The 23878-nt window shown below is 45.7% G+C and overlaps 1 protein-coding gene across 1 annotated transcript in view; it reads right to left on the reverse strand.

The window, feature by feature from the left end:
* The window catches only part of LOC124776221, a 709169-nt gene that overhangs the window by 571643 nt on the left and 113648 nt on the right, over positions 1–23878 (reverse strand). The gene's annotated exons all lie outside the window — the stretch shown is intronic.

A 23878-nucleotide genomic window follows, 5' to 3' on the forward strand; every position in this document is an offset into this window, starting at 1 on the left:
CACTTACTTTCTTTGAAGTTGTCCCCTCCCCTCCCCCCTTTTGCATTAGCACTGTATTGGTGATGCCTATTGTAATTCAGCCAACCATGCGTCAGCCAATAGGATAATGCCCATTTGAAGTTTCCTCCTTTTTTTGTCAACAAATAGGAAAAGAGAAATGGAGGGAGGGGGAGGGGTGGGGGGGAGGACAGGGGGAGATAGCTACTTAAAGGGGTTATAAATTATACCCAGATAAATGTCCAGCCGCCATGTTTGACTTAAACAAGATTTGGGGAGGGGTAGAGGGAGGCGAATGGGGAGGCAACAACTTCAAAGAAAATCAGTGCACAGTTTGTTTACATTAGGGTCGTAAATTACACTTACCTAAATATGCCTTGGGGCACACATGTGCTATTTGTTTACACAAGGAGCAAGGCCATGCGACGTCATTGTTTGCGTTAGAAGAACAATGGGCCCTTTGAGCCACACTGCACTCAGGACTGCTGCCGACGTCACGGAATGGAACGTCCAAACATTACACGATTCACTTTTCTCTTTTTTTTATCCAAATAAACACTTTTGGTGGATTATGACACTTAACCAGTTTCGACTCTAGTGAGAGCTCATTAAAATCAATATCTTGTTACGAAAATAACATGTCAAATCGTCATCTAGCGTTCATCGTAATAACTAAAAACAAATTAGCACGATCGTTACATAACGACTTGATGGTTTATTTTCGTAACAAGGCATTCGTTCTGAGCAGTACTCTAAACTGGTTGACAGTCACAACCCCACCAAATACGACCAAGACACATGTGAATAACAGGATGTGTTTCAAATATACCTCATGCTCCTGTTTGTAAACATCAAATTCCATTGTATGGCATATGTCAAACGGAATTCACGCAGACCTTCTACGGAATGAAGCGTAAGTATCAAGGATTCATGGAAAGTGGTTTTGACGTTTTGGTTGGTGGAGGGGATGTGGCTTGGTGTGCTAGCATCGGAAGTTAACATCTTGCTGCGTCCACTGCGAATAGTATTGGATTTTGTGTCTACTTTCTGTTTAACTTCTTTCTTTGTTTCTTCTACGAAGATTGTCCTTGGATATTTTTCCTATGATCTGATATCTGAATGCGAAAAATGATTTAAGTTTCACAGCACCTGGACACGGATAGAACACACCCTGTGCATTAATAAGAAAATAAATAGATGAAACAATTTTCAATTGAAGAGCCTTTTTTCAACAGCAAAAATGTCAGCACCATTGAAACTGTATTATAAAAGTCACACTCACGTTAAGATCTTTAAGCCTTTTTTTTTCATCAGTGACATTCTTTCTAAATGGACTACTCGTCCTAGTGCACGCCACTTGGAAGCGTGTAAAGCAGCCGCCAGCCACGTTGCGAGTGGTTCAGTGATGTCAGTGATCACCGGGCGGGCAGTCCTGAGTACGATGAAGACCACGAGCAGAAACGGCAGAGGTCTGTTGTAGAAACGGTTACAATCGATTCATCTGCTGACATCAGAAGTGAAACAATTTCAGCTGCGATCACTCACTTTATAGTACTGGATTTCGTTGTTTTGTGTCTTCTTAATGTGCACTTCATTGTTTGCTTGTATTCACGATACTTTGCAATGTTTCTATAGAATTATATAAGTTAAATCTGTGATCAAGAAACGTGCTTATTATCAGAGCAGAATGGGTGAGAATTGGGTAGCTATTAAGAGCGCTTCTGCTGTGTACCGTTGTTTTGTTGACGGGATAAAATAAAAAACAAGTAAAGATTACGGTTTACAGTCTTGTTGACAACTAGGTCATTAGAGACGGAGCAAAATCTCTGATTTTCTTGTTAAGGATGTAGAAGGAAATCGGCGCTTCCAAAGGAACCATCCCCGCATTTGAATGGGAATCACGGAAAATCTGAATCTGGGTGGCCAGGCGCGGATTTAAACCGTCATCCTCCCGAATGCGAGTCAAGTACGCTAATTACCGCACCGCTCCGCCCTGCTGCCTCTCCGTAGTCGACAGAAGGATCACTATCGAAAATGTTGGTTCCCATGTTTTACGGTAGTTTCCGTGGACGTTTAGAATAGAAACCAAAGAATATCTGCGCAACAAAACCTCCAAAATATCCGCCTTCACTTATCCTCCCATTTCTGGCCACATACTGGTCATGAAATTTTCTTCCATCATCAGATTCCGAATCAGCCACTATGAGATCGGGTGGTAATGCAGTGGCGTTCCTGACAGAGTAATTTACGTATGGGCGCTCAAACATAAAAGACAACCTAGGTATCGTGGGTTCACCACAAATGCTTTCCTGACTGTAATAGAACTTCAAAGTAAATATCATGGTGACCAAATAGCCTGCACTGGACACAACTTTGTTATTGTTTTGTTTTGCTCTAAAGAAAGAGAAGAATATCTCAGAATAAACAACGTCTTCTGACGGCAGCGTATAACTCGAGGAAAGACCTGCATCTGACTGTGTTAGAGAGGAAGGCCCGTAAAAACAATTCTCAGCACGTACGTATCCTGTAGCACTAATCCTTTCCTAACGAAGTAAAGAAGGTTTTTCTGTTTACTTCTACTAACATCCCCGGAAATTGCTTAAAACTATTCACTAGCATTTCGTCTCTGCCTGTGGCGGACATCTTCAGAGATCAAACACTGGCAAACTCAAGAGATCCTCAGTTTGCAGCGGCGTTGTGAGCTATATAGAGAACACCACAATTGGTCGCGTGACATCGAATTCATGTAATGATTCTGGTAGATAACACCACATTTTATCACTCTCGATTACAAGTAACCAATTGTAAAGACTACTGTCTACGACAAAACCAGCATCAATAATTTAACTCCCTCTGCCATGGTATTAAAATTACGATTGTTTATAAATTTATATTGCCCCGCTACAAAACGCTCTTGGTAATGCACTGTCTTAGTTTTTAAATGCTGCCCTCGTGAAATTTTATCTTATAATCTTAAGACTGTCATGCATGTACCGCTGCGGGCAACTTCCCAGTTTGACCAAAGTGGCAATTTCTGTTTTGTTCTGTTAAACAGGTGTTAACACTTCCTTTCGTAGTTTGAGTACATACGCAGCCACAACTTCACGGCGTTTTATAGACACTAGCAATCGTCTATGAACGACGTGCATGTGTTACAGACACTAATTAATCCATGTGTTTCCCCTGTGGGCTTAGCTGATTCATTTTGTGACCGAGGTCATAATCTCTCTTTCGAAGTGAACGTTGGTTTGTTAAATATTAACTGTACGAGCGCAGTGGAGGCAAATTTCACTGACATCTTCACTCACAGTAGTGTAAAAATCGACATCCACAGCAAGCAGCTCAGCATATTCTGTTGTTTTCTTTCATTTTCGCTAAGCATACTTCACTGACAGCGTACGAAGTAACGATGATTTGTTCTGCGATAGTGTAGTGTATCACACAATTTCTGATAATACCATTTCTGAATACCGGAGCCGGTGTAATTTCAGTGCCGTGTTCTGGTACAGATGCAGGTCCTGCAGTCGACTGCCGATTTCGCCCTATCGACCCCGCGGTCGCCAATTTGGCGGCTCTGCTCCTCGGATGTTCGCACCGTGTCGCGGTGGATTAGGGAAGGCACAACTCGCGCCACCCACCCACACACACACACACACACACACACACACACACACACACGTGCGCTGATTTACTCGCACCCCCAACCCACCCAGCCGCCAAACCGACCTACTGGGCCGGCAACAACTTTTTTGCTCCACCGAGGTAGACCAGCATTCTCAGCACCGCACAGCGCACTGCTGGAACTAACGACCGACGGGCGAAAGCAAACGTTTCCCGTCCCTTTCTGACGCCAATACTTCTCCTCACTTTCCTAAATTTTTTTACGTTCAAGCCAAAGAGAAAGTCACGGCTTCTGTCACTTCGGAAAGAAAATGCTGACATTCTGTTTCTCATTAGTGATGGAAGAACAATAACCAATAAGTTAAACTAGAACAGCATTAGAAGTCGTGCTCCCACTTATGGCGTAACTGTCTATACTCCTGTTGTGGACTGGCAGACAGCCAATCCACTGTGACGGGTAGCCGAAAGGCACGCGTTTAAGCTCACGCAGGATTGCGTGAGGTCTGGAACAGGTCAGGGATATGGGACTAGCAAAAATAGTACGTATCTGTTGGAATACTTAACTTTAATCCATAATTGGTGAACATCGCTCTGGCTGTACAGGCATCACAAGATTAACAGCAAATGATACTGGCGCCTTGCTAGGTCGTAGCAAATGACGTAGCTGAAGGCTATGCTAACTATCGTCTCGGCAAATGAGAGCGTAATTTGTCAGTGAACCATTGCTAGCAAAGTCGGCTGTACCACTGGGACGAGTGCTAGTAAGTCTCTCTAGACCTGCCGTGTGGCGGCGCTCGCTCTGCAATCACTGACAGTGGCGACACGCGGGTCCGACGTATACTAACGGACCGCGGCCGATTTAAAGGCTACCACCTAGCAAGTGTGGTGTTTGGCGGTGACACCACAACTCCCTTTATTTATTTATTTTATTTTATGTTTTTGCACGTGCAGAAATCATTAATAGACACAAGGCACAGTTGAATGGGAGGGTCGTTTGCTGATTTTTTAACTTGGTATCCCCGACAGCTGCAAGTCGCCTGTTGTAACAAGACCAAGGGACGAGGATAGGGGAAACAAATGGCTCTGAGCACTATGGGACTTAAGATCTGAGGTCATCAGTCCCCTAGAACTTAGAACTACTTAAACCTAACTAACCTAAGAACATCACACATATCCATACCCGAGGCAGGATTCGAACCTGCGACCGTAGCAGCAGCGCGGTTCCGGACTGAAACGTCTAGAACCGCTCGGCTACAACGGCCGGCGATAGGGGAATCAACTCAGTTTCACGGCAAATGAAATAATTTTTTGATTTCGCGATACATGGCTGCGGGTACATGTACTACAAGTAAATCTTTATTTTATGTTCTGGTTTTCTTGAAACATACTTAATCGACATAATGTCTGCTTCGCACCGCAGGTGTAATTCGCTGCGAAAACGAGTTGTTGAGATAAAAATTGTCTCGCGTCAACGCGCACATTGTTTGCTGCAGTAACTTACTGGTACAGCGACAAGGTCCCGCAAAGTGTTGTCAGTGAAAAAGACTTCTACTTTCCCATTGGAACTTAAATTCGCACACCATCCTGCAGGCGGAACTGTCCAACTGTCAATTCACATTGGATAAATGATTTCATAAATTTTGACCCCATTTAAAATTTTTGACTATAGAAAGTGATTATCCTTCTATATCTTTCTGTCATGACTTCCTTGTTAGTTCCAATAACTGAAATAAAATGAGCGATCAAAAGCATTTTGCATTTAGTACAGTGGTTAGATTTCGATGTGCTTTGGGCATTAGGCGTCTCTGTACCAGTAATCGCCAGTCTTTGCCACGCAGTGGTACTTAATGCAGCTGTCGAACTTCTTTAGTTCTGAATTTTTTCATAAATTTTGACCTTTTTTAAAACGTCTGACTGTAGACAGTGATTATGCTTCTACATCTTTCTGTCATGACTTCCTTGTTAATTCTAATAACTGAAATAAACTGAGTGATGAAAAGCAGTTTACATTCAGTAGAGTGGTTAGATTTCGATATGCTTTGGGCATTAGGCGTCTCTGTACCAGTAACCGCCAGTCTTTGCCGCGCAGTGGTACTTAATGCAGTTGTCGAACTTCTCTAGTTCTGAATTTGTAGTTTTATATTAAAAAAAGACGCCTGACAATATATTTCTGGAATATACCACTACGGGAATCTGTGTATTTGTAGTGCTTTTTCAGCTTCCTTTAGATAAAATATTTCAGTATATATTCATGTTAACTTTGCAGATCGTCTACAAGACGCACAAAATACGACACGAGCTTCAAGATTGAAAATCCTTAGAAAAGAACATATCTGACCGAATATGAAAGTGAAGCAATGTGTCCTCGAAGCATTCTGTCATGACAGGACACGTAACTTAAAGTATGACCTTCAGAATCACCAAGACGGTCGTATAGCAGCACGCCTCCGATCTCCTCAAATCCGGCATAACGAGAATTCCAATCTCTCGAGTAGTACTCGTGAAGAGAGAACGCAGAAGTCTTTCTTTATGGAAGGCGAATAACTCAAAGGTGAAATAGAAAAGGAGACAGCAAACAGTGGGATGAAGTACTATCCCTCATTTTTTTGTGTCATTAGTTTTCTGACTGGTTTTTGCCTCTCCTTCGCCAACCTTTCCATCTCAGAGCAGCACTTGCAACCAACGTTCTCAGTTACCTGCTGCATATTTTCAAATACCGTTTTACCCTTTACAACTCCCTCTAGCACCATGGAAGTTACTTACCGGATGTCCTATCACCCTGTCCCTTCTTCTCCTCACTGTTTTCCATGGATTCCTTTCCTCGACAATTCTGCGGTGAACCTCCTCATACCTTGCATTATCAGTCCTAATTTTCAACATTCTTCTGCAGCACCACATCTCAAACACTTCGATACTCATCTACTCCGGTTTTCCTACAATCCATGTTTGATTACGATATAATGCTATGTTCCACACGTACATTCTCAGAAATTTCTTCGTCAAATTATGCCCCATATTTGATACTAATAGACATCCTTTGGCCACAATGCTCTTTTGGCCAGTGCTAGTCTGCTTTTTGTGTCCTCCTTGCTCCGTCTGTCATAATTTATTTTGCTGCCTACGAAGCAGAATCCCATCTATTTCTTGATCACCAATTCTGATATTAAGTTTCTCTTTCTCGCTGTTCTCATTTCTGCTACTACTCATTAATTTTATCCTTCTTCTATTTACTCTCAATACATATTCTGTTCTCATTAGATTGTTCAGCCCATTCAACAGATACTGTAATTCTTTTTTTTACTGTCACGGAGGATATAAAGTCATCAGCGACTACTATCACTGATATCCTTTCACCGTGAATTTTAATCCCTCTTACATTTCATACGAATGTTCTACAAGTAAGGCAGGGTAGGATGTTCCTACGAGCCGGGTGTTTTTGTCCGCACTTTCAAACACGTAGAGTATGGGGCCCCTCATAAAAGTCGTCAGCATCCTTTCTCTGGTGTCTCTGAAGATATTTAAAGAATCTTTTTACATATGTTCCTGTACATCACTTGCGGCAACGACTGTTCATGGATTCTTCCATGCCGGCCGGAGTGGCCGAGCGGTTCTAGGCGCTACAGTCCGGAACAGCACGACCACTACGGTCGCAGGTTCGATTCCTGCCTCGGGCATGGATGTGTGTGATGTCCTTAGGTTAGTTAGGTTTAAGTAGTTCTAAGTTCTAGGGGACTGAGGACCTCAGAAGTTAAGTCCCATAGTCCTCAGAGCCATTTTTTTGATTCTTCCATGCGACAGCCATTGCCAATGGACACGTTTCCTGAATTCTCGTTTTAGACAAAATGGTGTCTATATCATAATTTTACGTCTATGGTCCTTCAAGTAGAGTACAGCAGCTGTACAGACGTTTGAGGATCCTTAATGAGGGATAACAAATGTCTGACGGAAACAAGCTTCCGCCTTCTATAGCCTGAGAATTCTCTCTTGCTGATATTACTCTCCCTCATCGCTTTCTAGTATCGCAATGCAGCGTTGCGCTGCATTAGGAGATATCATCATCATCATCATCATCATCATCATCATTGGTCATGCCTTTTAGCGTTCAGTCTGGAGCATAGTCCCCCTTGTAAAATTCCTCCATGATCCCCTATTCAGTGCTAACATTGGTGCCTCTTCTGATGTTAAGCCTATGACTTCAAAATCATTCTTAACCGAATCCAGGTACCTTCTCCTTGGTCTACGCCGACTTCTCCTACCCTCTGCTGCTGAAGCCATGAGTCTCTTAGGTAACCTTGCCTGTCCCATGCGTGTAACATGACCCCATCGTCTAAGCCTGTTCGCCCTGACTGCTACATCTATAGAGTTCACTCCCAGTTTTTCTTCGATTTCCTCATTGTGGACACCCTCCTGCCATTGTTCCCATCTACTAGTACCTGGAATCATTCTAGCTACTTTCATATCCGTAACCTCAACCATATTGATAAGGTAACCTGAATCCACCCAGCTCTCGCTCCCATACAACAAAGTTGGTCGAAAGATTGAACGGTGCACAGATATCTTAGTCTTGGTACTGACTTCCTTCTTGCAGAAGAGAATAGATCGTAGCTGTGTAAGTAGGCTGTTTAGGTTCTTTTATTGGTAACGCCACGTAGCGCTCTATATGAAAATCACTGGCTGTGCTGTGTGCAGTCTGTGGCTGGGTTGCATTGTTGTTGGCTATTGTAGTGTTGGGCAGCTGGATGTTAACAGCGCGTAGCGTTGCGCAGTTGGAGGTGAGCCGCCAGCAGTGGTGGATGTGGGGAATTGAGATGGCGGATTTTTGAGAGCGGGCGATCTGGACGTGCGTCAATCAGAAACAGTACATTTGTAAGACTGGATATCATGACCTGCTATATATAATATGACTTTTGAACACTATTAAGGTAAATACATTGTTTGTTCTCCATCAAAATCTTTCATTTGCTAACTATGCCTATCAGTAGTTAGTGCCTTCCGTAGTTAGAATCTTTTATTTAGCTGGCAGTAGTGGCGCTCGCTGTATTGCAGTAGTTCGCGTAACGAAGACTTTTGTGAGGTAAGTGATTTGTGAAACGTATAGGTTAATGATAGTCAGGGCCATTCTTTTGTACGGATTTTTGAAAGTCAGATTGCGTTGCACTAAAAATATTGTGTGTCAGTTTAAGCACAGTCATGTATAATTGTTCAAAGGGGACGTTTCAGCTGACCGCTCACTGCATTATCTTTGCTACACCTCGCTTCCAGTTCTTTCACTACGTTGCCATCCTGTGAGAATATGCATCCTAAGTACTTGAAACCGTCCACCTGTTCTCACTTTGTTCCTCCTATTTGGCACTCAGTCCGTTTATATCTCTTTCCCACTGACATTACTTTCGTTTTGGGGATGCTAATCTTCATACCATAGTCCTTACATTTGAGATCTAGCTCTGAAATATTACTTTGCAAACTTTCAATCGAATCTCCCATCACAACTAAGTCGTCCGCATATGCGAGACTGCTTATTTTGTGTTCACATATCGTAATTTCGCCCAGCCAGTCAAGGCAGCAGTTTTTGCAGCGACTGTAGTTTTGACAGTGGACCTCAGTGGTACGTGCTTTCGCAACGTAGCCATTCTGCACCTGCAGGCGTAGCGTTCTTTGTCTGTGGTGTTCTGGTGCGGCCCGCCTCTGCCAGCGAGGATGTTGTGTATCCGTGGCGCCGGCCAACAACCCAGAACTAATGGCCACTTTCGCCCCGGGCACGGAGAACGCACCTGAAAACAGTTATCACGATAACTCACCGGGCGCGCTCTCGCGTCCGCCGGTGCGCTGCTGTGTTCCCTCTGGAACAACATCCGCGCTCAACGCAGCAACAGCAGTGCTGACCCGTGCAAGCGACACTTGCTGTAAAACTTGCACATCCACTCCACGGCATTTTCACGTACAGCATGTGCTGCCGTCCTTGTACGGACAACCCAGTGAGGGAAGACTTTTTTTGTCTCTTACAAAGTCCGGTGATTTCAGAATGAATTGCCGCGCGGGATTAGCCGAGCGGTCTCAGGCGCGGCAGTCATGGACTGTGCGGCTGGTCCAGGCGGAGGTTCGAGTCCTCCCTCGGGCATGGCTGTGTGTGTATGTCCTTAGGATAATTTAGGTTAAGTAGTGTGTAAGCTTAGGGACTGATGACCTTAGCAGTTAAGTCCCATAAGATTTCACACATAGTTGAACAGTCAGAATGATTTTTTCGCCTTGCAGTGGAGTGCGCGTTGCTTTGAAGCAAACTTACCGCAGGAGTGATACTCCGGCGAAGCAGGCAAAGAAGCTTCGCTGTACTTCGTATGTATTTTCCGTGCCACAAGCAAAAAACATACATCTGGACACAATAACTAAGAAAAAAACATGCATACAGTCTGTTAAGTAACAGCATGGTCGGCATTGTACAAGGATGGTCAAAGATACCGCCGTAGTTCTTCCACAATCCAACAGATTGCTGTTCCTGATCTATATAAATGACCTGGGTGACAATCTGAGCAGTTCTCTTAGGTTGTTCGCAGATGATGCTGTAATTTAGCGTCTAGTAAGGTCATCCGAAGACCAGTATCAGTTGCAAAGCGATTTAGAAATGATTGCTGTATGGTGTGGCAGGTCACAGTTCACCCTAAATTACGAAAAGTGTGAGGTGATCCACACGAGTTCCAAAAGAAATCCGTTGGAATTCGATTACTCGATAAATAGTACAATTCTCAAGGCTGTCAATTCAACTAAGTACCTGGGTGTTAAAATTACGAACAACTTCAGTTGGAAAGACCACATAGATAATATTAAGGGGCAGGCGAGCCAAAGGTTGCGTTTCATTGGCAGGACAGAAGATGCAACAAGTCCACTAAAGAGACAGCTTACACTACACTCGTTCGTCCTCTGTGTGGGATCCTTACCTAGTGGGATTGACGGAGGACATCGAAAGGGTGCAAAAAAGAGCAGCTCGTTTTGTATTATCACGTAATAGGGAAGAGAGTGTGGCAGATACCATACGCGAGTTCGGATGGAAGTCATTAAAGCAAATACGTTTTTCGTCGCGTCGAGATCTATTTACGAAATTTCAGTCACCAACTTTCTCTTCCGAATGCGAAAATATTTTGTTGAGCCCAACCTACATAGGTAGGAATGATCATCAAAATAAAATAAGAGAAATCAGAGCTCGAACAGAAAGGTTTAGGTGTTCGTTTTTCCCGCGCGCTGTTCGGGAGTGGAATGGTAGAGAGATAGTATGATTGTGGTTCCATGAACCCTCTGCCAAGCTCTTAAATGTGAATTGCAGAGCAATCATGTAGATATAGATGCTGACTGCCAAACGTTGGTTTATCAACAAAAATTGGATACTGCAGGATTTGCAGCGACTGGACTGGCCCACGCAGTCGCCTGACGCCAATCCTAGAGAGAATGTATGGTCTTACATCAAAAAGACCTTGCAAAGAAAAGAAATCTTCACTTTGAAATGAAATGACCGTGTGTCATTGATGGCCGGGAGGCGCCAGCCGGGGAAGTTTGGCCGCCGAATTCCAAGTCTTCTTTCAGGTGACGCCACATTGCGCGATTCGCGTGTCGGTGGTGGTAAAATGATGTTGAAGACAACACATCACCCAGTCCACGAGCGGAGAAAATAGCCAACCCAGCCGAGAATCGAACCCGGGCCCGCTGTAGGGTAGGCAAATAGCTCGGTACGGGCTTTTGTTAAAGTTTCGAGAACATACCTTCACCGGGGGAGTCAAGCAGTATATTGCTCCCTCCTACGTATATCTCGTGAAGAGACCATGAGGATAAAATCAGTGAGATTAAGAGCCCACACAGAGGCATACCGACAATCCTTCTTTCCACGAACAATACGAGACTGGAATAGAAGGGAGAACCGATAGAGGTACTCAAGGTACCCTCCGCCACACACCGTCAGGTGGCTTGCGGAATATGGATGTAGATGTAGATGTGGAAACACATTACCATTCAGCTAAGCAGCCGGACTCTTCACTTTGAAACAGATGTCAATGCAGATTCAAGGCATTTGGAGGTCTCTTCACGTGAATACACGGAAAACCTGTTTTCAAGCATGCCTTGGAGATGCCAGGCAATTTTGCATGCTGTAGATGACTGGACGTATTATTAATTGTAATTGCATTTTTCTTTTGTTTATATATGATGTATGTATATGTCTTCGTTTGTTGTCAAATACATTTTTCTACTGACTAACCCGACCACGATCTTACTAAGCAGACTGTACACAACCAACTGAGCATTCCTGACAGATTTGGATTGTGAGCCGAGCAGGAACTGGCATTTATTCGACCTTGAAAGGGAATAAATGTAACGTATTGAGCATGATTAATCAAAGAGATCCATTATTGTTCGTTTACACTCTTGGTGATACATAACTAGAAACAGTACTACCGTAAAATACCTGCCGGTAACAGTCCAGAGCGATCCGAATTGGAATGACCACTTCCGCTTCAGGAAAATCGGCTGCCAAGGTAACATTCACTGGAATAATCTTAAGGCATTGTGAAACATCCACGAAAGAAGAGGCTAGCAAAACACTTGCTTGTTTGATTCTTAAGTACTTCTCTTCAGTCTGAGTCAATTACCAAGTTTCACCAATAGAACTTAGCCAATTAAAGCAGGTAGTTTCGCCACACGTTTGTGTAGTAAACGGCAGTACGTTATGGACATGTCCGAAAAACCACAGTGGCAGACGCTGCAAGAGAGCTGTTATGCATCAGGAGACTGGCGGTCAACGGTCCGAAGAAACCATTCCGAGGTATTCACCGTCAGTCACAATCGGTGATGGTACTAACAAATCTCTCATCTATCTCATCTTGTTATTGAAAAACAACAAAATTTTATTTATATTTCAACCTTAAATTATTGTTATTTTGAAAAGTATTACTCTTTGTAAATGTTATAGATAAAACAAAAGGAAAGAAAACTGTAAAAAGATGAAAAACGAAAATTGTAAGATGTACGACCTGTTTTAAACATCAGGTAACAGAATGAGATTTTCACTCTGCAGCGGAGTGTGCGCTGATATGAAACTTCCTGGCAGACTAAAACTGTGTGCCGGACCGAGACTCGAACTCGGGACCTTTGCCTTTCGCGGGCAAGTGCTCTACCAACAGAGCTACCGAAGCACGACTCACGAAAGGCAAAGGTCCCGAGTTCGAGTCTCGGTCGGGCACACAGTTTTAATCTGCCGTCCGGTACTCACAGCTTTACTTCTGCCAGTACCTCGTCTCCTACCTTCCAAACTTTACAGAAGCTCTCCTGCGAACCTTGCAGAACACTGGTAGAGCACTTGCCCGCGAAAGGCAAAGGTCCCGAGTTCGAGTCTCGGTCGGGCACACAGTTTTAATCTGCCAGGAAGTTTCATCAGGTAACAGGTCTATAATTTGGCAATAAATAAATAAATAAAAATAAATAAAATCAGGAGACGATGACTGTTGATTTTACGAATGCGTTTGACGCAAGAGCAGTCTGGCAGTGTATTTCGTCCCGTATATGTCTTGCGAAAGGACCACGACGAGAAAATCGGTGACTTTTGAACTCTTACGGAACTTTATCGCACCATTCGCGAATGCAACAGGGATGAGGGAAAACTGACAGTGGTGCCACAATTACCTTCCACCAAACACTGGGCCGGCCGAAGTGGCCGTGCGGTTAAAGGCGCTGCAGTCTGGAACCGCAAGACCGCTACGGTCGCAGGTTCGAATCCTGCCTCGGGCATGGATGTTTGTGATGTCCTTAGGTTAGTTAGGTTTAACTAGTTCTAAGTTCTAGGGGACTAATGACCTCAGCAGTTGAGTCCCATAGTGCTCAGAGCCATTTTTTGAACCAAACACTGTAAAGTTGCTTGTGGAGTACTGATGGAAAGTGTGTACAGATTTCCCATTCGCAAGCATTAGTTTCCATCTGCCAGATATTTTCACTCCATTGTACACTTTCGTGAATAGTGCAGGATTTATGACTTCCTTTTCTTTTTTTATAAAAACTGGCGCTTCCATGTGCACCCGCACCCAATCTTCACAAGGCACATTCCATATTGTGGTGTGTGGTGGAGGGTACTTCTTGTGCTTCATCTGCTTCCCCCCTCCTCCCCCCCCCCCCCCCCCAAAATTCCGTTCTCGTGAATGGTGCGCGGAAAGAACTCCCCCTTCCATATAAACTGAAGAAATTATCGCGTCAGTCGTATCGCGTACAGTCAACATCTGCAACTCTGTCGTAAGCAGGGAGGTTTCGTTTTCCATAATTCAGACCCAAATTTACTGAGGGCACAGCTACCGCGAGAAGAGCGGCCTGAATACAAAGAAAGAGCAAGGACGCGTCGCGCATACCGAGGGCCCGCTTTTCGGCTGCTTACGTCCTCCCCACTAGCGGCACCGGCGAGCCAGCTGCGCGATCGCACCAGTGCAGCCCCTCTCCACGACCGTCTCCCCCCCACCGACCCCCGCCTTCCCATCCCACCGGCCACGACCAAGCACGTCCCTGTCTTTCCCCCTCGTCCCTTAGCGCTCGTAAAACGGCAGCCGCGTAGTACAAGTCTTGCCGTATTTTAAATATTGAGCATCTCGGGAGGTACGGAGCAGATATTGCCCGCGCCGGGAACGCGGTTTTCGGCTCCCTAGTGTTGCCACAACAGCGGCGTGGCCTGGCGTGGCGAGGCCTGTCAATACACCGGCCTGTAACTCATACCGGGCTGCCGATTCTGTCGATAACTCGTTCGTTCGCCGCTCACGCCCGCTCCAGCCTTTCTTTCGGCTCGTGATGTGTCGACAAGCCCCATGAGCGCAGTTCTTCTTTTTTCTCACGTAATGTATTTCAAAATATTTTCTGTAAAAAGCACCGTACAGCTTCGGTGTATTTAAATAACGGCTTCGCTGACCCACCGAAACCTGTCGAAGTACAGGGTGTGTCAAGGAAAGGAAAATGTGGTTAAGACTGACAAGTAGAAGGGAGAAGAAGACAGGACACGTACAAAGACATCGTGGGATAGCTATAGTGGGACTACATCTACATCTACATCCATACTCCGCAAGCCACCAGACGGTGTGTGGCGGAGGGTACCTTGAGTACCGTATTGTTCGTGGAAGGAAGGATTGTCGGTTTCCCTCTTTGTGGGCTTTAATCTCTCTGATTTTTTCCTCATGGTCTCTTCGCGAAATATACGTAGGAGGGAGCAATATACTGCTTGACTCCTCGGTGAAGGTATGTTCTCGAAACTTCAACAACAGCCCGTACCCAGCTACTGAGTGTGTCTCTTGCAGAGCCATCCACTGGAGTTTATCTATCATCTCCGTAACGCTTTCGCGATTACTATATGATCCTGTAACGAAGCGCGCTGCTCTCCGTTGGGTCTTCTCTATCTCTTTTATCAACCCTATCTGGTACGGATCCCACACTGCTGAGCAGTATTCAAGCAGTGGGCGAACAAGCGTACTGTAACCTACTTCCTTTGTTTTCGGATTGCATTTCCTTAGGATTCTTCCAATGAATCTCAGTCTGGCATCTGCTTTACCGACGATCAACTTTATATGATCAATCCATTTTAAATCACTCCTAATGCGTACTCCCAGATAATTTATGGAATTAACTGCTTCCACTTGCTGACCTGCTACCGTGTAGCTAAATGATAAGGGGTCTTTCTTTCTATGTATTCGCAGCACATTACACTTGTCTACATTGAGATTCATTTGCCATTCCCTGCACCATGCGTCAATTGGCTGCAGATCCTCCTGCATTTCAGTACAATTTTCCATTGTTACAACCTCTCGATAGACCACAGCATCGTCCGCAAAAAGCCTCAGTGAACTTCCGATGTCATCCACAAGGTCATTTATGTATATTGTGATTAGCAACGGTCCCACGACACTCCCCTGCGGCACACCTGAAATCACTCTTACTTCGTAAGACTTCTCTCCATTGAGAATGACATGCTGCGTTCTGTTATTTAGGAACTCTTCAATCCAATCAGACAATTGGTCTGATAGTCCATATGCTCTTACTTTGTTCATTAAACGACTGTGGGGAACTGTATCGAACGCCTTGCGGAAGTCAACAAACACGTCATCTACCTGTGAACCCGTGTCTATGGCCCTCTGAGTCTCGTGGACGAGTAGCGCGAGCTGGGTTTCACACGATCGTCTTTTTCGAAACCCATGCTGATTCCTACAGAGTAGATTTGATGCGATTGTTGATAGTTCTTTTCCCCATCCTCGTCCAACGGAACTTTTGCTCTGTCTAAGGACCTTGAAACTGACGGAATGTTGATTTCTAACCTCTCCCTCATTGCTCTGTCTGCTTACCAGCTTCCCTCCACCAACGAGTCGTCTGCCTGCACTCCACAAGTCGTTACGAGCGTTTCAGTTGGAGGCCTTCGCGACTGTATGTACGAGTCGTAAGTGTTGTGCAGGTGTAGCGTCAATAATCGGCCTCTGGAGAAGTACGTGCGCGCGATAATGTGTCTTTGGTCTCTGGGCTACCTCTCACTTTTTATTCGGGCTTCCGCCAGGCAGTCGTTACACAAACCCCTCACATAAAGCACCGTCCGAGACGATGCTCGTAGTATTCGTTAGTGAGCCATTGTGCGCCGCCGCAGGGGCGACGGTTGGCTGGCGGTGGTTTTGTCCGGCCGCTCGCTGGCACAAAGGCATCACTCCAGGGGTTCGGCGGCGCCGGAGCGTCTGGTTCGTCCCCTCCAACCCGACGGCTCGCTCGCGTGCGGCACAATGCAATGCCATTCCCTGCCCTGGTATCTCGGCGATGACTGCATCCCACGGCGAATACCGCGCGAGGACGAGACACTTGTCCCGGGGCACGCACTGAACGCAGTACTGCGTTGCGGGGGACACAGGAATCCCGACCGCTGCTCTCCATTTTCCCTGTGACAAATGACCCTCCCTCCCCAACGCCCATTCGAGCGCAGCTCTGAATTAACGGCACAAGATGAGATGGCGTTGTCTCCTCTTGTAACCTCACGTGTTAGTCGGCCAAACCACACTGATAGACACACGGCAGAGATTCATTCCAGAGGTTCTTAATGTCTTAATGCCACAGGAAATTTTATTTGCTGGAGACACTTGAAATACTTTAATAAAGCTGGAAACGTTTGTACAAACAGAATGAGATTTTCACTCTGCAGCGGAGTGTGCGCTGATATGAAACTTCCTGGCAGATTAAAACTGTGTGCCGGACCGAGACTCGAACTCGGGACCTTTGCCTTTCGCGGGCAAGTGCTCTACCAACTGAGCTACCCAAGCACGACTCACGCCCGGTCCTCACAGCATTACTTCTACCAGTATCTCGTCTCCTACCTTCCAAACTTTACAGAAGCTCTTCTGCGAACCCTGCAGAACTAGCACTCCTCTTTCAGGACTGCTAGCTCTGCAGGGTTCGCAGGAGAGCTTCTGCTGAAAAGTAATCGCTGCAGATTTTTTTATTGTTGCAAATATCGACTGAGGTGTTACATGTCATGCATATTACTAGTTCGACTTTCCTGTTTCGCTGACTGAGTCAGTTGGCAGTTGATGGTTTGAGTGCTGACACCTAATTTTTCAGGTTATCTGCGTATCCAGTTATGCTGGCCACTGATGCGATGTATACTGTATAGGGATCGTATCAACCCGTTCCGCATCAACTACAGCCTGAAGATGGCGCATTGACGCGCCGAAACTGGTTCAAGGAAAAAATAAAATAAAATAAAATAAAAATATAGTAAAATAAAACCATAAGGACGGCTGTAGGTGTTTTATTTCCTCACAGTAGTAAACCGCCGTCGTTCCAAAGAACTCCTGCCGAAAGAATGGACGTAAAAAACTTACGGGGATCGGCGAAATGTCGCGAGTAAGTGCAAATGGCCACTTCATTAGAAGTTTGTGGATAACCTGACAGTTTGGGTCTGACGGCAGGTGCACCAGGGTAGTCCGTGCTGTTGCAATGACCACTGAGTTCAGATGGCGCAGTGGACAGTGCAGCTGCCTAAGAAGCAGGGAACATTGGTTCGAATCCCGGTCCAGCCCCAACTTTCAACTTTCCCCATGCATTTCAATCAAAGCCACTTCGCAGCCACTGTCCCTAATTCATTTGTGAGTTTTAAGAGTGTTTACATTAAAAATTCGGGTCCATTTCTTCCAGTGCGCTCTCACATTTATTAACATGAATAACGTTCTGCCGTACTTTACTTACGAAATGGCACACAGACCCAGAAAATATTAGATACAGGATCCCAGGTAGATGCCATTTTCCTTGACTTCCGGAAGGCGTTCGATACAATTCCGCACTGTCGCCTGATAAACAAAGTAAGAACCTACGGAATATCAGACCAGCTGTGTGGCTGGATTGAAGAGTTTTTAACAAACAGAACACAGCATGTTGTTCTCAATGGACGTTGGCTCTTAACACTATGGGACTTAACATCTGTGGTCATCAGTCCCCCAGAACTTAGAACTACTTAAACCTAACTAACCTAAGGACATCACACACATCTATGCCCGAGGCAGGATTCGAACCTGCGACCGTAGCGGTCACGCGGTTCCAGCCTGAAGCGCCTAGAACCGCACGGCCACACAGGCCGGCTTCTCAATGGAGAGACGTCTACAGAAGTTAAAGTAACCTCTGGCGTCCCACAGGGGAGTGTTATGGGACCATTGCTTTTCACAAGATATATAAATGACCTAGTAGATAGTGTCGGAAATTCCGTGCGGCTTTTTGCGGATGATGCTGTAGTATACAGAGAAGTTGCAGCATTAGAAGATTGCAGCGAAATGCCGGAAGATCTGCAGCGGATAGGCACTTGGTGCAGGGAGTGGCAACAGACCCTTAACATAGATAAATGTAATGTATTGCGAATACATAGAAAGAAGGATCCTTTATTGTATGATTATATGATAGCGGAACAAACATTGGTAGCAGTTACTTCTGTAAAATATCTGGGAGTATGCGTACGGAACGATTTGGAGTGGAATGATCATATAGAATTAATTGTTGGTAAGGCGGGTACCAGGTTGAGATTCATTGGGTGAGTCCTTAGAAAATGTAGTCCATCAACAAAGGAGGTGGCTTACAAAACACTCATTCGACCTATACTTGAATATTGTTCATCATTGTGGGATCCGTACGCGGTAGGGTTGACGGAGGAGATAGAGAAGATGCAAAGAAGAGCGGCGCGTTTCGTCACAGGGTTATTTGGTAAGCGTGATAGCGTTACGGAGATGTTTAGCAAACTCAAGTGGCAGACTCTGCAAGAGAGGCGCTCTGGATCGCGGTGTAGCTTGCTCGCCAGGTTTCGAGAGGGTGCGTTTCTGGATGAGGTATCGAATATATTGCTCCCCCTTACTTATACCTCCCGAGGAGATCACGAATGTAAAATTAGAGAGATTCGAGCGCGCACGGAGGCTTTCCAGCAGTCGTTCTTCCCGCGAACCATATGCGACTGGAACACGAACGGGAGGTAATGACAGTGGCACGTAAAGTGCCCTCCGCCACACACCGTTGGGTGGCTTGCGGTGTATAAATGTAGCTGTAGATGTAGATGTAGGCGCAAATGTACAGACGCCACGCCAATAATGCATCCGTGTACGTCAAATTTCATTCGCACCCGGAGTTATTTCGCAGACGCGTGCTGGAATAGCTCGGTAACATTTGCCCCCATTAGCGCCATCATTTGTAATCAGCGGCATTACGGCCGTAATGACGCTGTACCGGTGTGCGGCGGTGGAAACGCCGACCTGTGGGCCGGAATGTAGCTGGACCGCGCCAGTGGCCACGAATTGGCCAGCTGTCGGCGGCGGCGGCGGCGCGCTGGAAATACCGGCGTTTATGAAAGCCGTTTGGAGCGGTGTGTAATTGCGGCTGTCGCCCGGGGGCCATGTTTCCGTCACCTTGCCTGACGGCGGCCGCTGCGTATGGAAATCGGCTTTCACCGCCGCATTCATCGGTCCAGTGTCACGGCAACCTGCCCGCAACGTGTGAAATACCGCCCGGTTAACACCACGAGGTAGGACAGTGGGCTCTGGAAAATGAACGACTGCCGTCGATTTATGTATGACAAGTTATCTACTACTAAACAGTTGACTGTAGGATAGTTACACTTTGTTTCCAAGCACTGCACGACGCATCTGTCACACTGAACACCAACTGTCAAGGAACCAGACGCAGAGACTTTTAAGCCGTGATGTACGTTCCTCTATTAGAGCACCCCATAGGGATGACAGTTGCACAGCCGGCCGCAGTGGCCATGCGGTTCTAGGCGCTTCAATCTGGAACCGCGCGACCGCTACGGTCGCAGGTTCGAATCCTGCCTCGGGCATGGATGTGTGTGATGTCCTTAGGTTAGTTAGGTTTAACTAGTTCTAAATTCTAGGGGGACTGATGACCTCAGATGTTAAGTCCCATAGTGCTCAGAGCCATTTGAACCATTTGAACAAAAAGCTAGCTGACAAACCTGGCATTGTTAGGGTACTCATTTTGCCAACTTTCTGTTAAAAACGGAAACAACAAATGAACTGTTTGTATAGCAATATCGAAAAAATTTCATTTCCATGTATTCTTGAAAGCACTTTTGAAATTATGAGACAGTCGCACAATGAAATATGCATAATGTACAAGTACGTAAGCACAGCTGCTTGGCAGCAATTTTATTGACGTCTCCATGGCAACGAATCTCTATAGCTCTATAGATGGCTACTGCTTTTTCGTACAAGCCGTTCGCTCTTCGCAGCTAGAAGCTGTCAGAAGGGCTGCCAAGTTTCAGGGATTTCCTTAAGTTGTTTCGACTATAGGAGTGTCGTAGTGGCAAATAATATATGTATTAAACTTCATGCATAATGCAGCAATTCATCGCACATCTCAAAGTTTATGATGTCATACCTCTTGAACTATGTGTCGCTCAGTGAGTAGGTGCATTCAGAAACATATGTGGATACTGTCTGCAAAATATGTTGCGGATAGAGTTATTAGCAAAGAAGTAATAAAATCAAGGTCGTGCATCATGCGGCAGTTTTTCATGCATCTCAGTGTTTATGATGCCACATTTTATGATGTATGTGTCAGAAATGCCGTAATTTTGTAGGAACATTCAGCGGCATATTTGGATACCGTCCACAAAACGTATAGCAAACAGAGTTAGCAGCACAGAAGTAATAAATTTAACTGCCATGCATGATCCGACAGTTTTTCAAGCATCTCACTGTTTATGACGTCATATCTCCAGATGCGGGGTCCACGAGAAAGACAGACCGCGGCGCATACGTCACGAACGTAAGCCTGGCTCGCTCGCTCAACTCAGCAGAGAAACTGCGCTTCTGCACCTGTTAACTCGTAACTGGGTGTTTAAGTACAAATGGAAATTGCATCTTCTACTGCGATCCAGTATTACGGCGTCTTATTGTTTAATAGTCCTACAACAGACGGGTACAATACGATTAAAATCATGCTACAATAAATGAAAAGCATCAGTCTGCTTTTGTTCTACAATATTACTTTTATTGTTCACCGGTTTTCGGCTTACAACGCCATCTTCAGACATTTACTGTCTGAAGATGGCCTTGTGAGCCGAAAACCTGTTAACAATAAAAGTAGTATTGTAGAACAAAAGCAGACTCGTGCTTTTCATTTATTATAATGTTGTTCTACCAAGAACTGACGGAAGATTCTGTTAACATCATGCTACAATATTTATCGGTTTCATGAGGCACTACATCCTGTATGAGATGAGGACTGTTATGCAGTCGCACTAAATTCTACAAATCAGCTGTTATTCCATTTATGCAGAGCATAGACCTTCAATTACAGCATACTGCACAGTTCTGTATTTCGTTGTAATTCTAGTAATCAACAACACTCTATAAAAGCAGATTCCAGTAGAATATGCAATTCTCGTTAGTATGTAAACATCCAATTACGAGTTGCCAATATTGGAAAGGCATTTCGTCTGCTCAGCTGAGCGAACGAGCTAGCTCAGACTGACACTTGTGTTTCTCGTAGGCCTCGTCCTGAAATATGATATGTTGGTGGTTCTTATCCCAGAAGCGATTGTTGCCTGACAGTAAGGGACATGTGTACCAAGTGTGGTCGAAGGACGGTCCAGTGGTTTAGGAAATATGTGGAACATACATACCCCCCACACATATACAGGGTGTTTCAGAAGTGGTGGTCACTATTCCAGGATATGACAGGAATAATCATTCGAAAAAAAAGGCAAGTAATCATGGGGTCTAAAACGCATACCTTATGGCTATGAGCAATTCTTGATCTTCGATACTGTGAAACAAATCTCTTCTGCTCCAAGTTCTTTGCTTTCCATATTTTGGGAAGTGGTAGTATGGACTAAAACAAGAAAAAAAGTCCAGTAAACATGTGCCCTAAAACGCATAACTTAAGACCTATGAGCACTTGTTGATCTTCACTATTTTGAAACACAACTCTTCTAATGAACAACCGCTACTGTCGCGTCACGTGACGAACCGAGCGCGTCACGTGACGAACCGAGCCACAAGCTTCGTAAAAGTAGGTGAATCAGGCACGTGGTTCACCAAAGGCTGCCCTTGCTTGGTTTATGGCGTGAACAACACACGGCAAATCGATATCCCAACCCAGTTTCCAATCATATGTTCACCTATCATAGGGTAACGCATCCATGTCAACGGCATCTCTTTCCCGACAAGCCACGGCAACAAATTATGCTTCAAAACACGCGATTTTGAGTACATTTATTTTATGTTCATCTCATCTTCAAATGTTTATCTTTATTTACGCGATACAAACATTTTTATTCGCTTATGACGTTTCCCGATAGCTGTCTTTAAAGCGTCCTTGAAAATTGCTGTGAAGCCGTTAGTAAAGAAACAATGTTCACGACACGACACACAAATAAATGTAAACATCTGAAGATGGGCTGCCAGGAATCCTCAAATGTCACCATGGAAAAACAGAGGCCTATAAAAGCAACTGCAGTAGCTAATTCACTATAAATTATCTCGAATTTCAACAGGTACAGTGTTCTAATAAACTCCTGAAATTGAAATAAGAACACCGTGAATTCATTGTTCCAGGAAGGGGAAACTTTATTGACACATTCCTGGGGTCAGATACATCACATGATCACACTGACAGAACCACAGGCACATAGACACAGGCAACAGAGCATGCACAATGTCGGCACTAGTACAGTGTATATCCACCTTTCGCAGCAATGCAGGCTGCTATTCTCCCATGGAGACGATCGTAGAGATGCTGGATGTAGTCCTGTGGAACGGCTTGCCATGCCATTTCCGCCTGGCGCCTCAGTTGGACCAGTGTTCGTGCTGGACGTGCAGACCGCGTGAGACGACGCTTCATCCAGTCCCAAACATGCTCAATGGGGGACAGATCCGGAGATCTTGCTGGCCAGGGTAGTTGACTTACACCTTCTAGAGCACGTTGGGTGGCACGGGATACATGCGGACGTGCATTGTCCTGTTGGAACAGCAAGTTCCCTTGCCGGTCTAGGAATGGTAGAACGATGGGTTCGATGACGGTTTGGATGTACCGTGCACTATTCAGTGTCCCCTCGACGATCACCAATGGTGTACGGCCAGTGTAGGAGATCGCTCCCCACACCATGATGCCGGGTGTTGGCCCTGTGTGCCTCGGTCGTATGCAGTCCTGATTGTGGCGCTCACCTGCACGGCGCCAAACACACATACGACCATCATTGGCACCAAGGCAGAAGCGACTCTCATCGCTGAAGACGACACGTCTCCATTCGTCCTTCCATTCACGCCTGTCGCGACACCACTGGAGGCGGGCTGCACGATGTTGGGGCGTGAGCGGAAGACGGCCTAACGGTGTGCGGGACCGTAGCCCAGCTTCATGGAGACGGTTGCGAATGGTCCTCGCCGATACCCCAGGAGCAACAGTGTCCCTAATTTGCTGGGAAGTGGCGGTGCGGTCCCCTACGGCACTGCGTAGGATCCTACGGTCTTGGCGTGCATCCGTGCGTCGCTGCGGTCCGGTCCCAGGTCGACGGGCACGTGCACCTTCCGCCGACCACTGGCGACAACATCGATGTACTGTGGAGACCTCACGCCCCACGTGTTGAGCAATTCGGCGGTACGTCCACCCGGCCTCCCGCATGCCCACTATACGCCCTCGCTCAAAGTCCGTCAACTGCACATACGGTTCACGTCCACGCTGTCGCGGCATGCTACCAGTGTTAAAGACTGCGATGGAGCTCCGTATCCCACGG

This window comes from Schistocerca piceifrons, chromosome 2 (genome assembly GCF_021461385.2).
Source record: "Schistocerca piceifrons isolate TAMUIC-IGC-003096 chromosome 2, iqSchPice1.1, whole genome shotgun sequence".
Classification (NCBI taxonomy): domain Eukaryota; kingdom Metazoa; phylum Arthropoda; class Insecta; order Orthoptera; family Acrididae; genus Schistocerca; species Schistocerca piceifrons.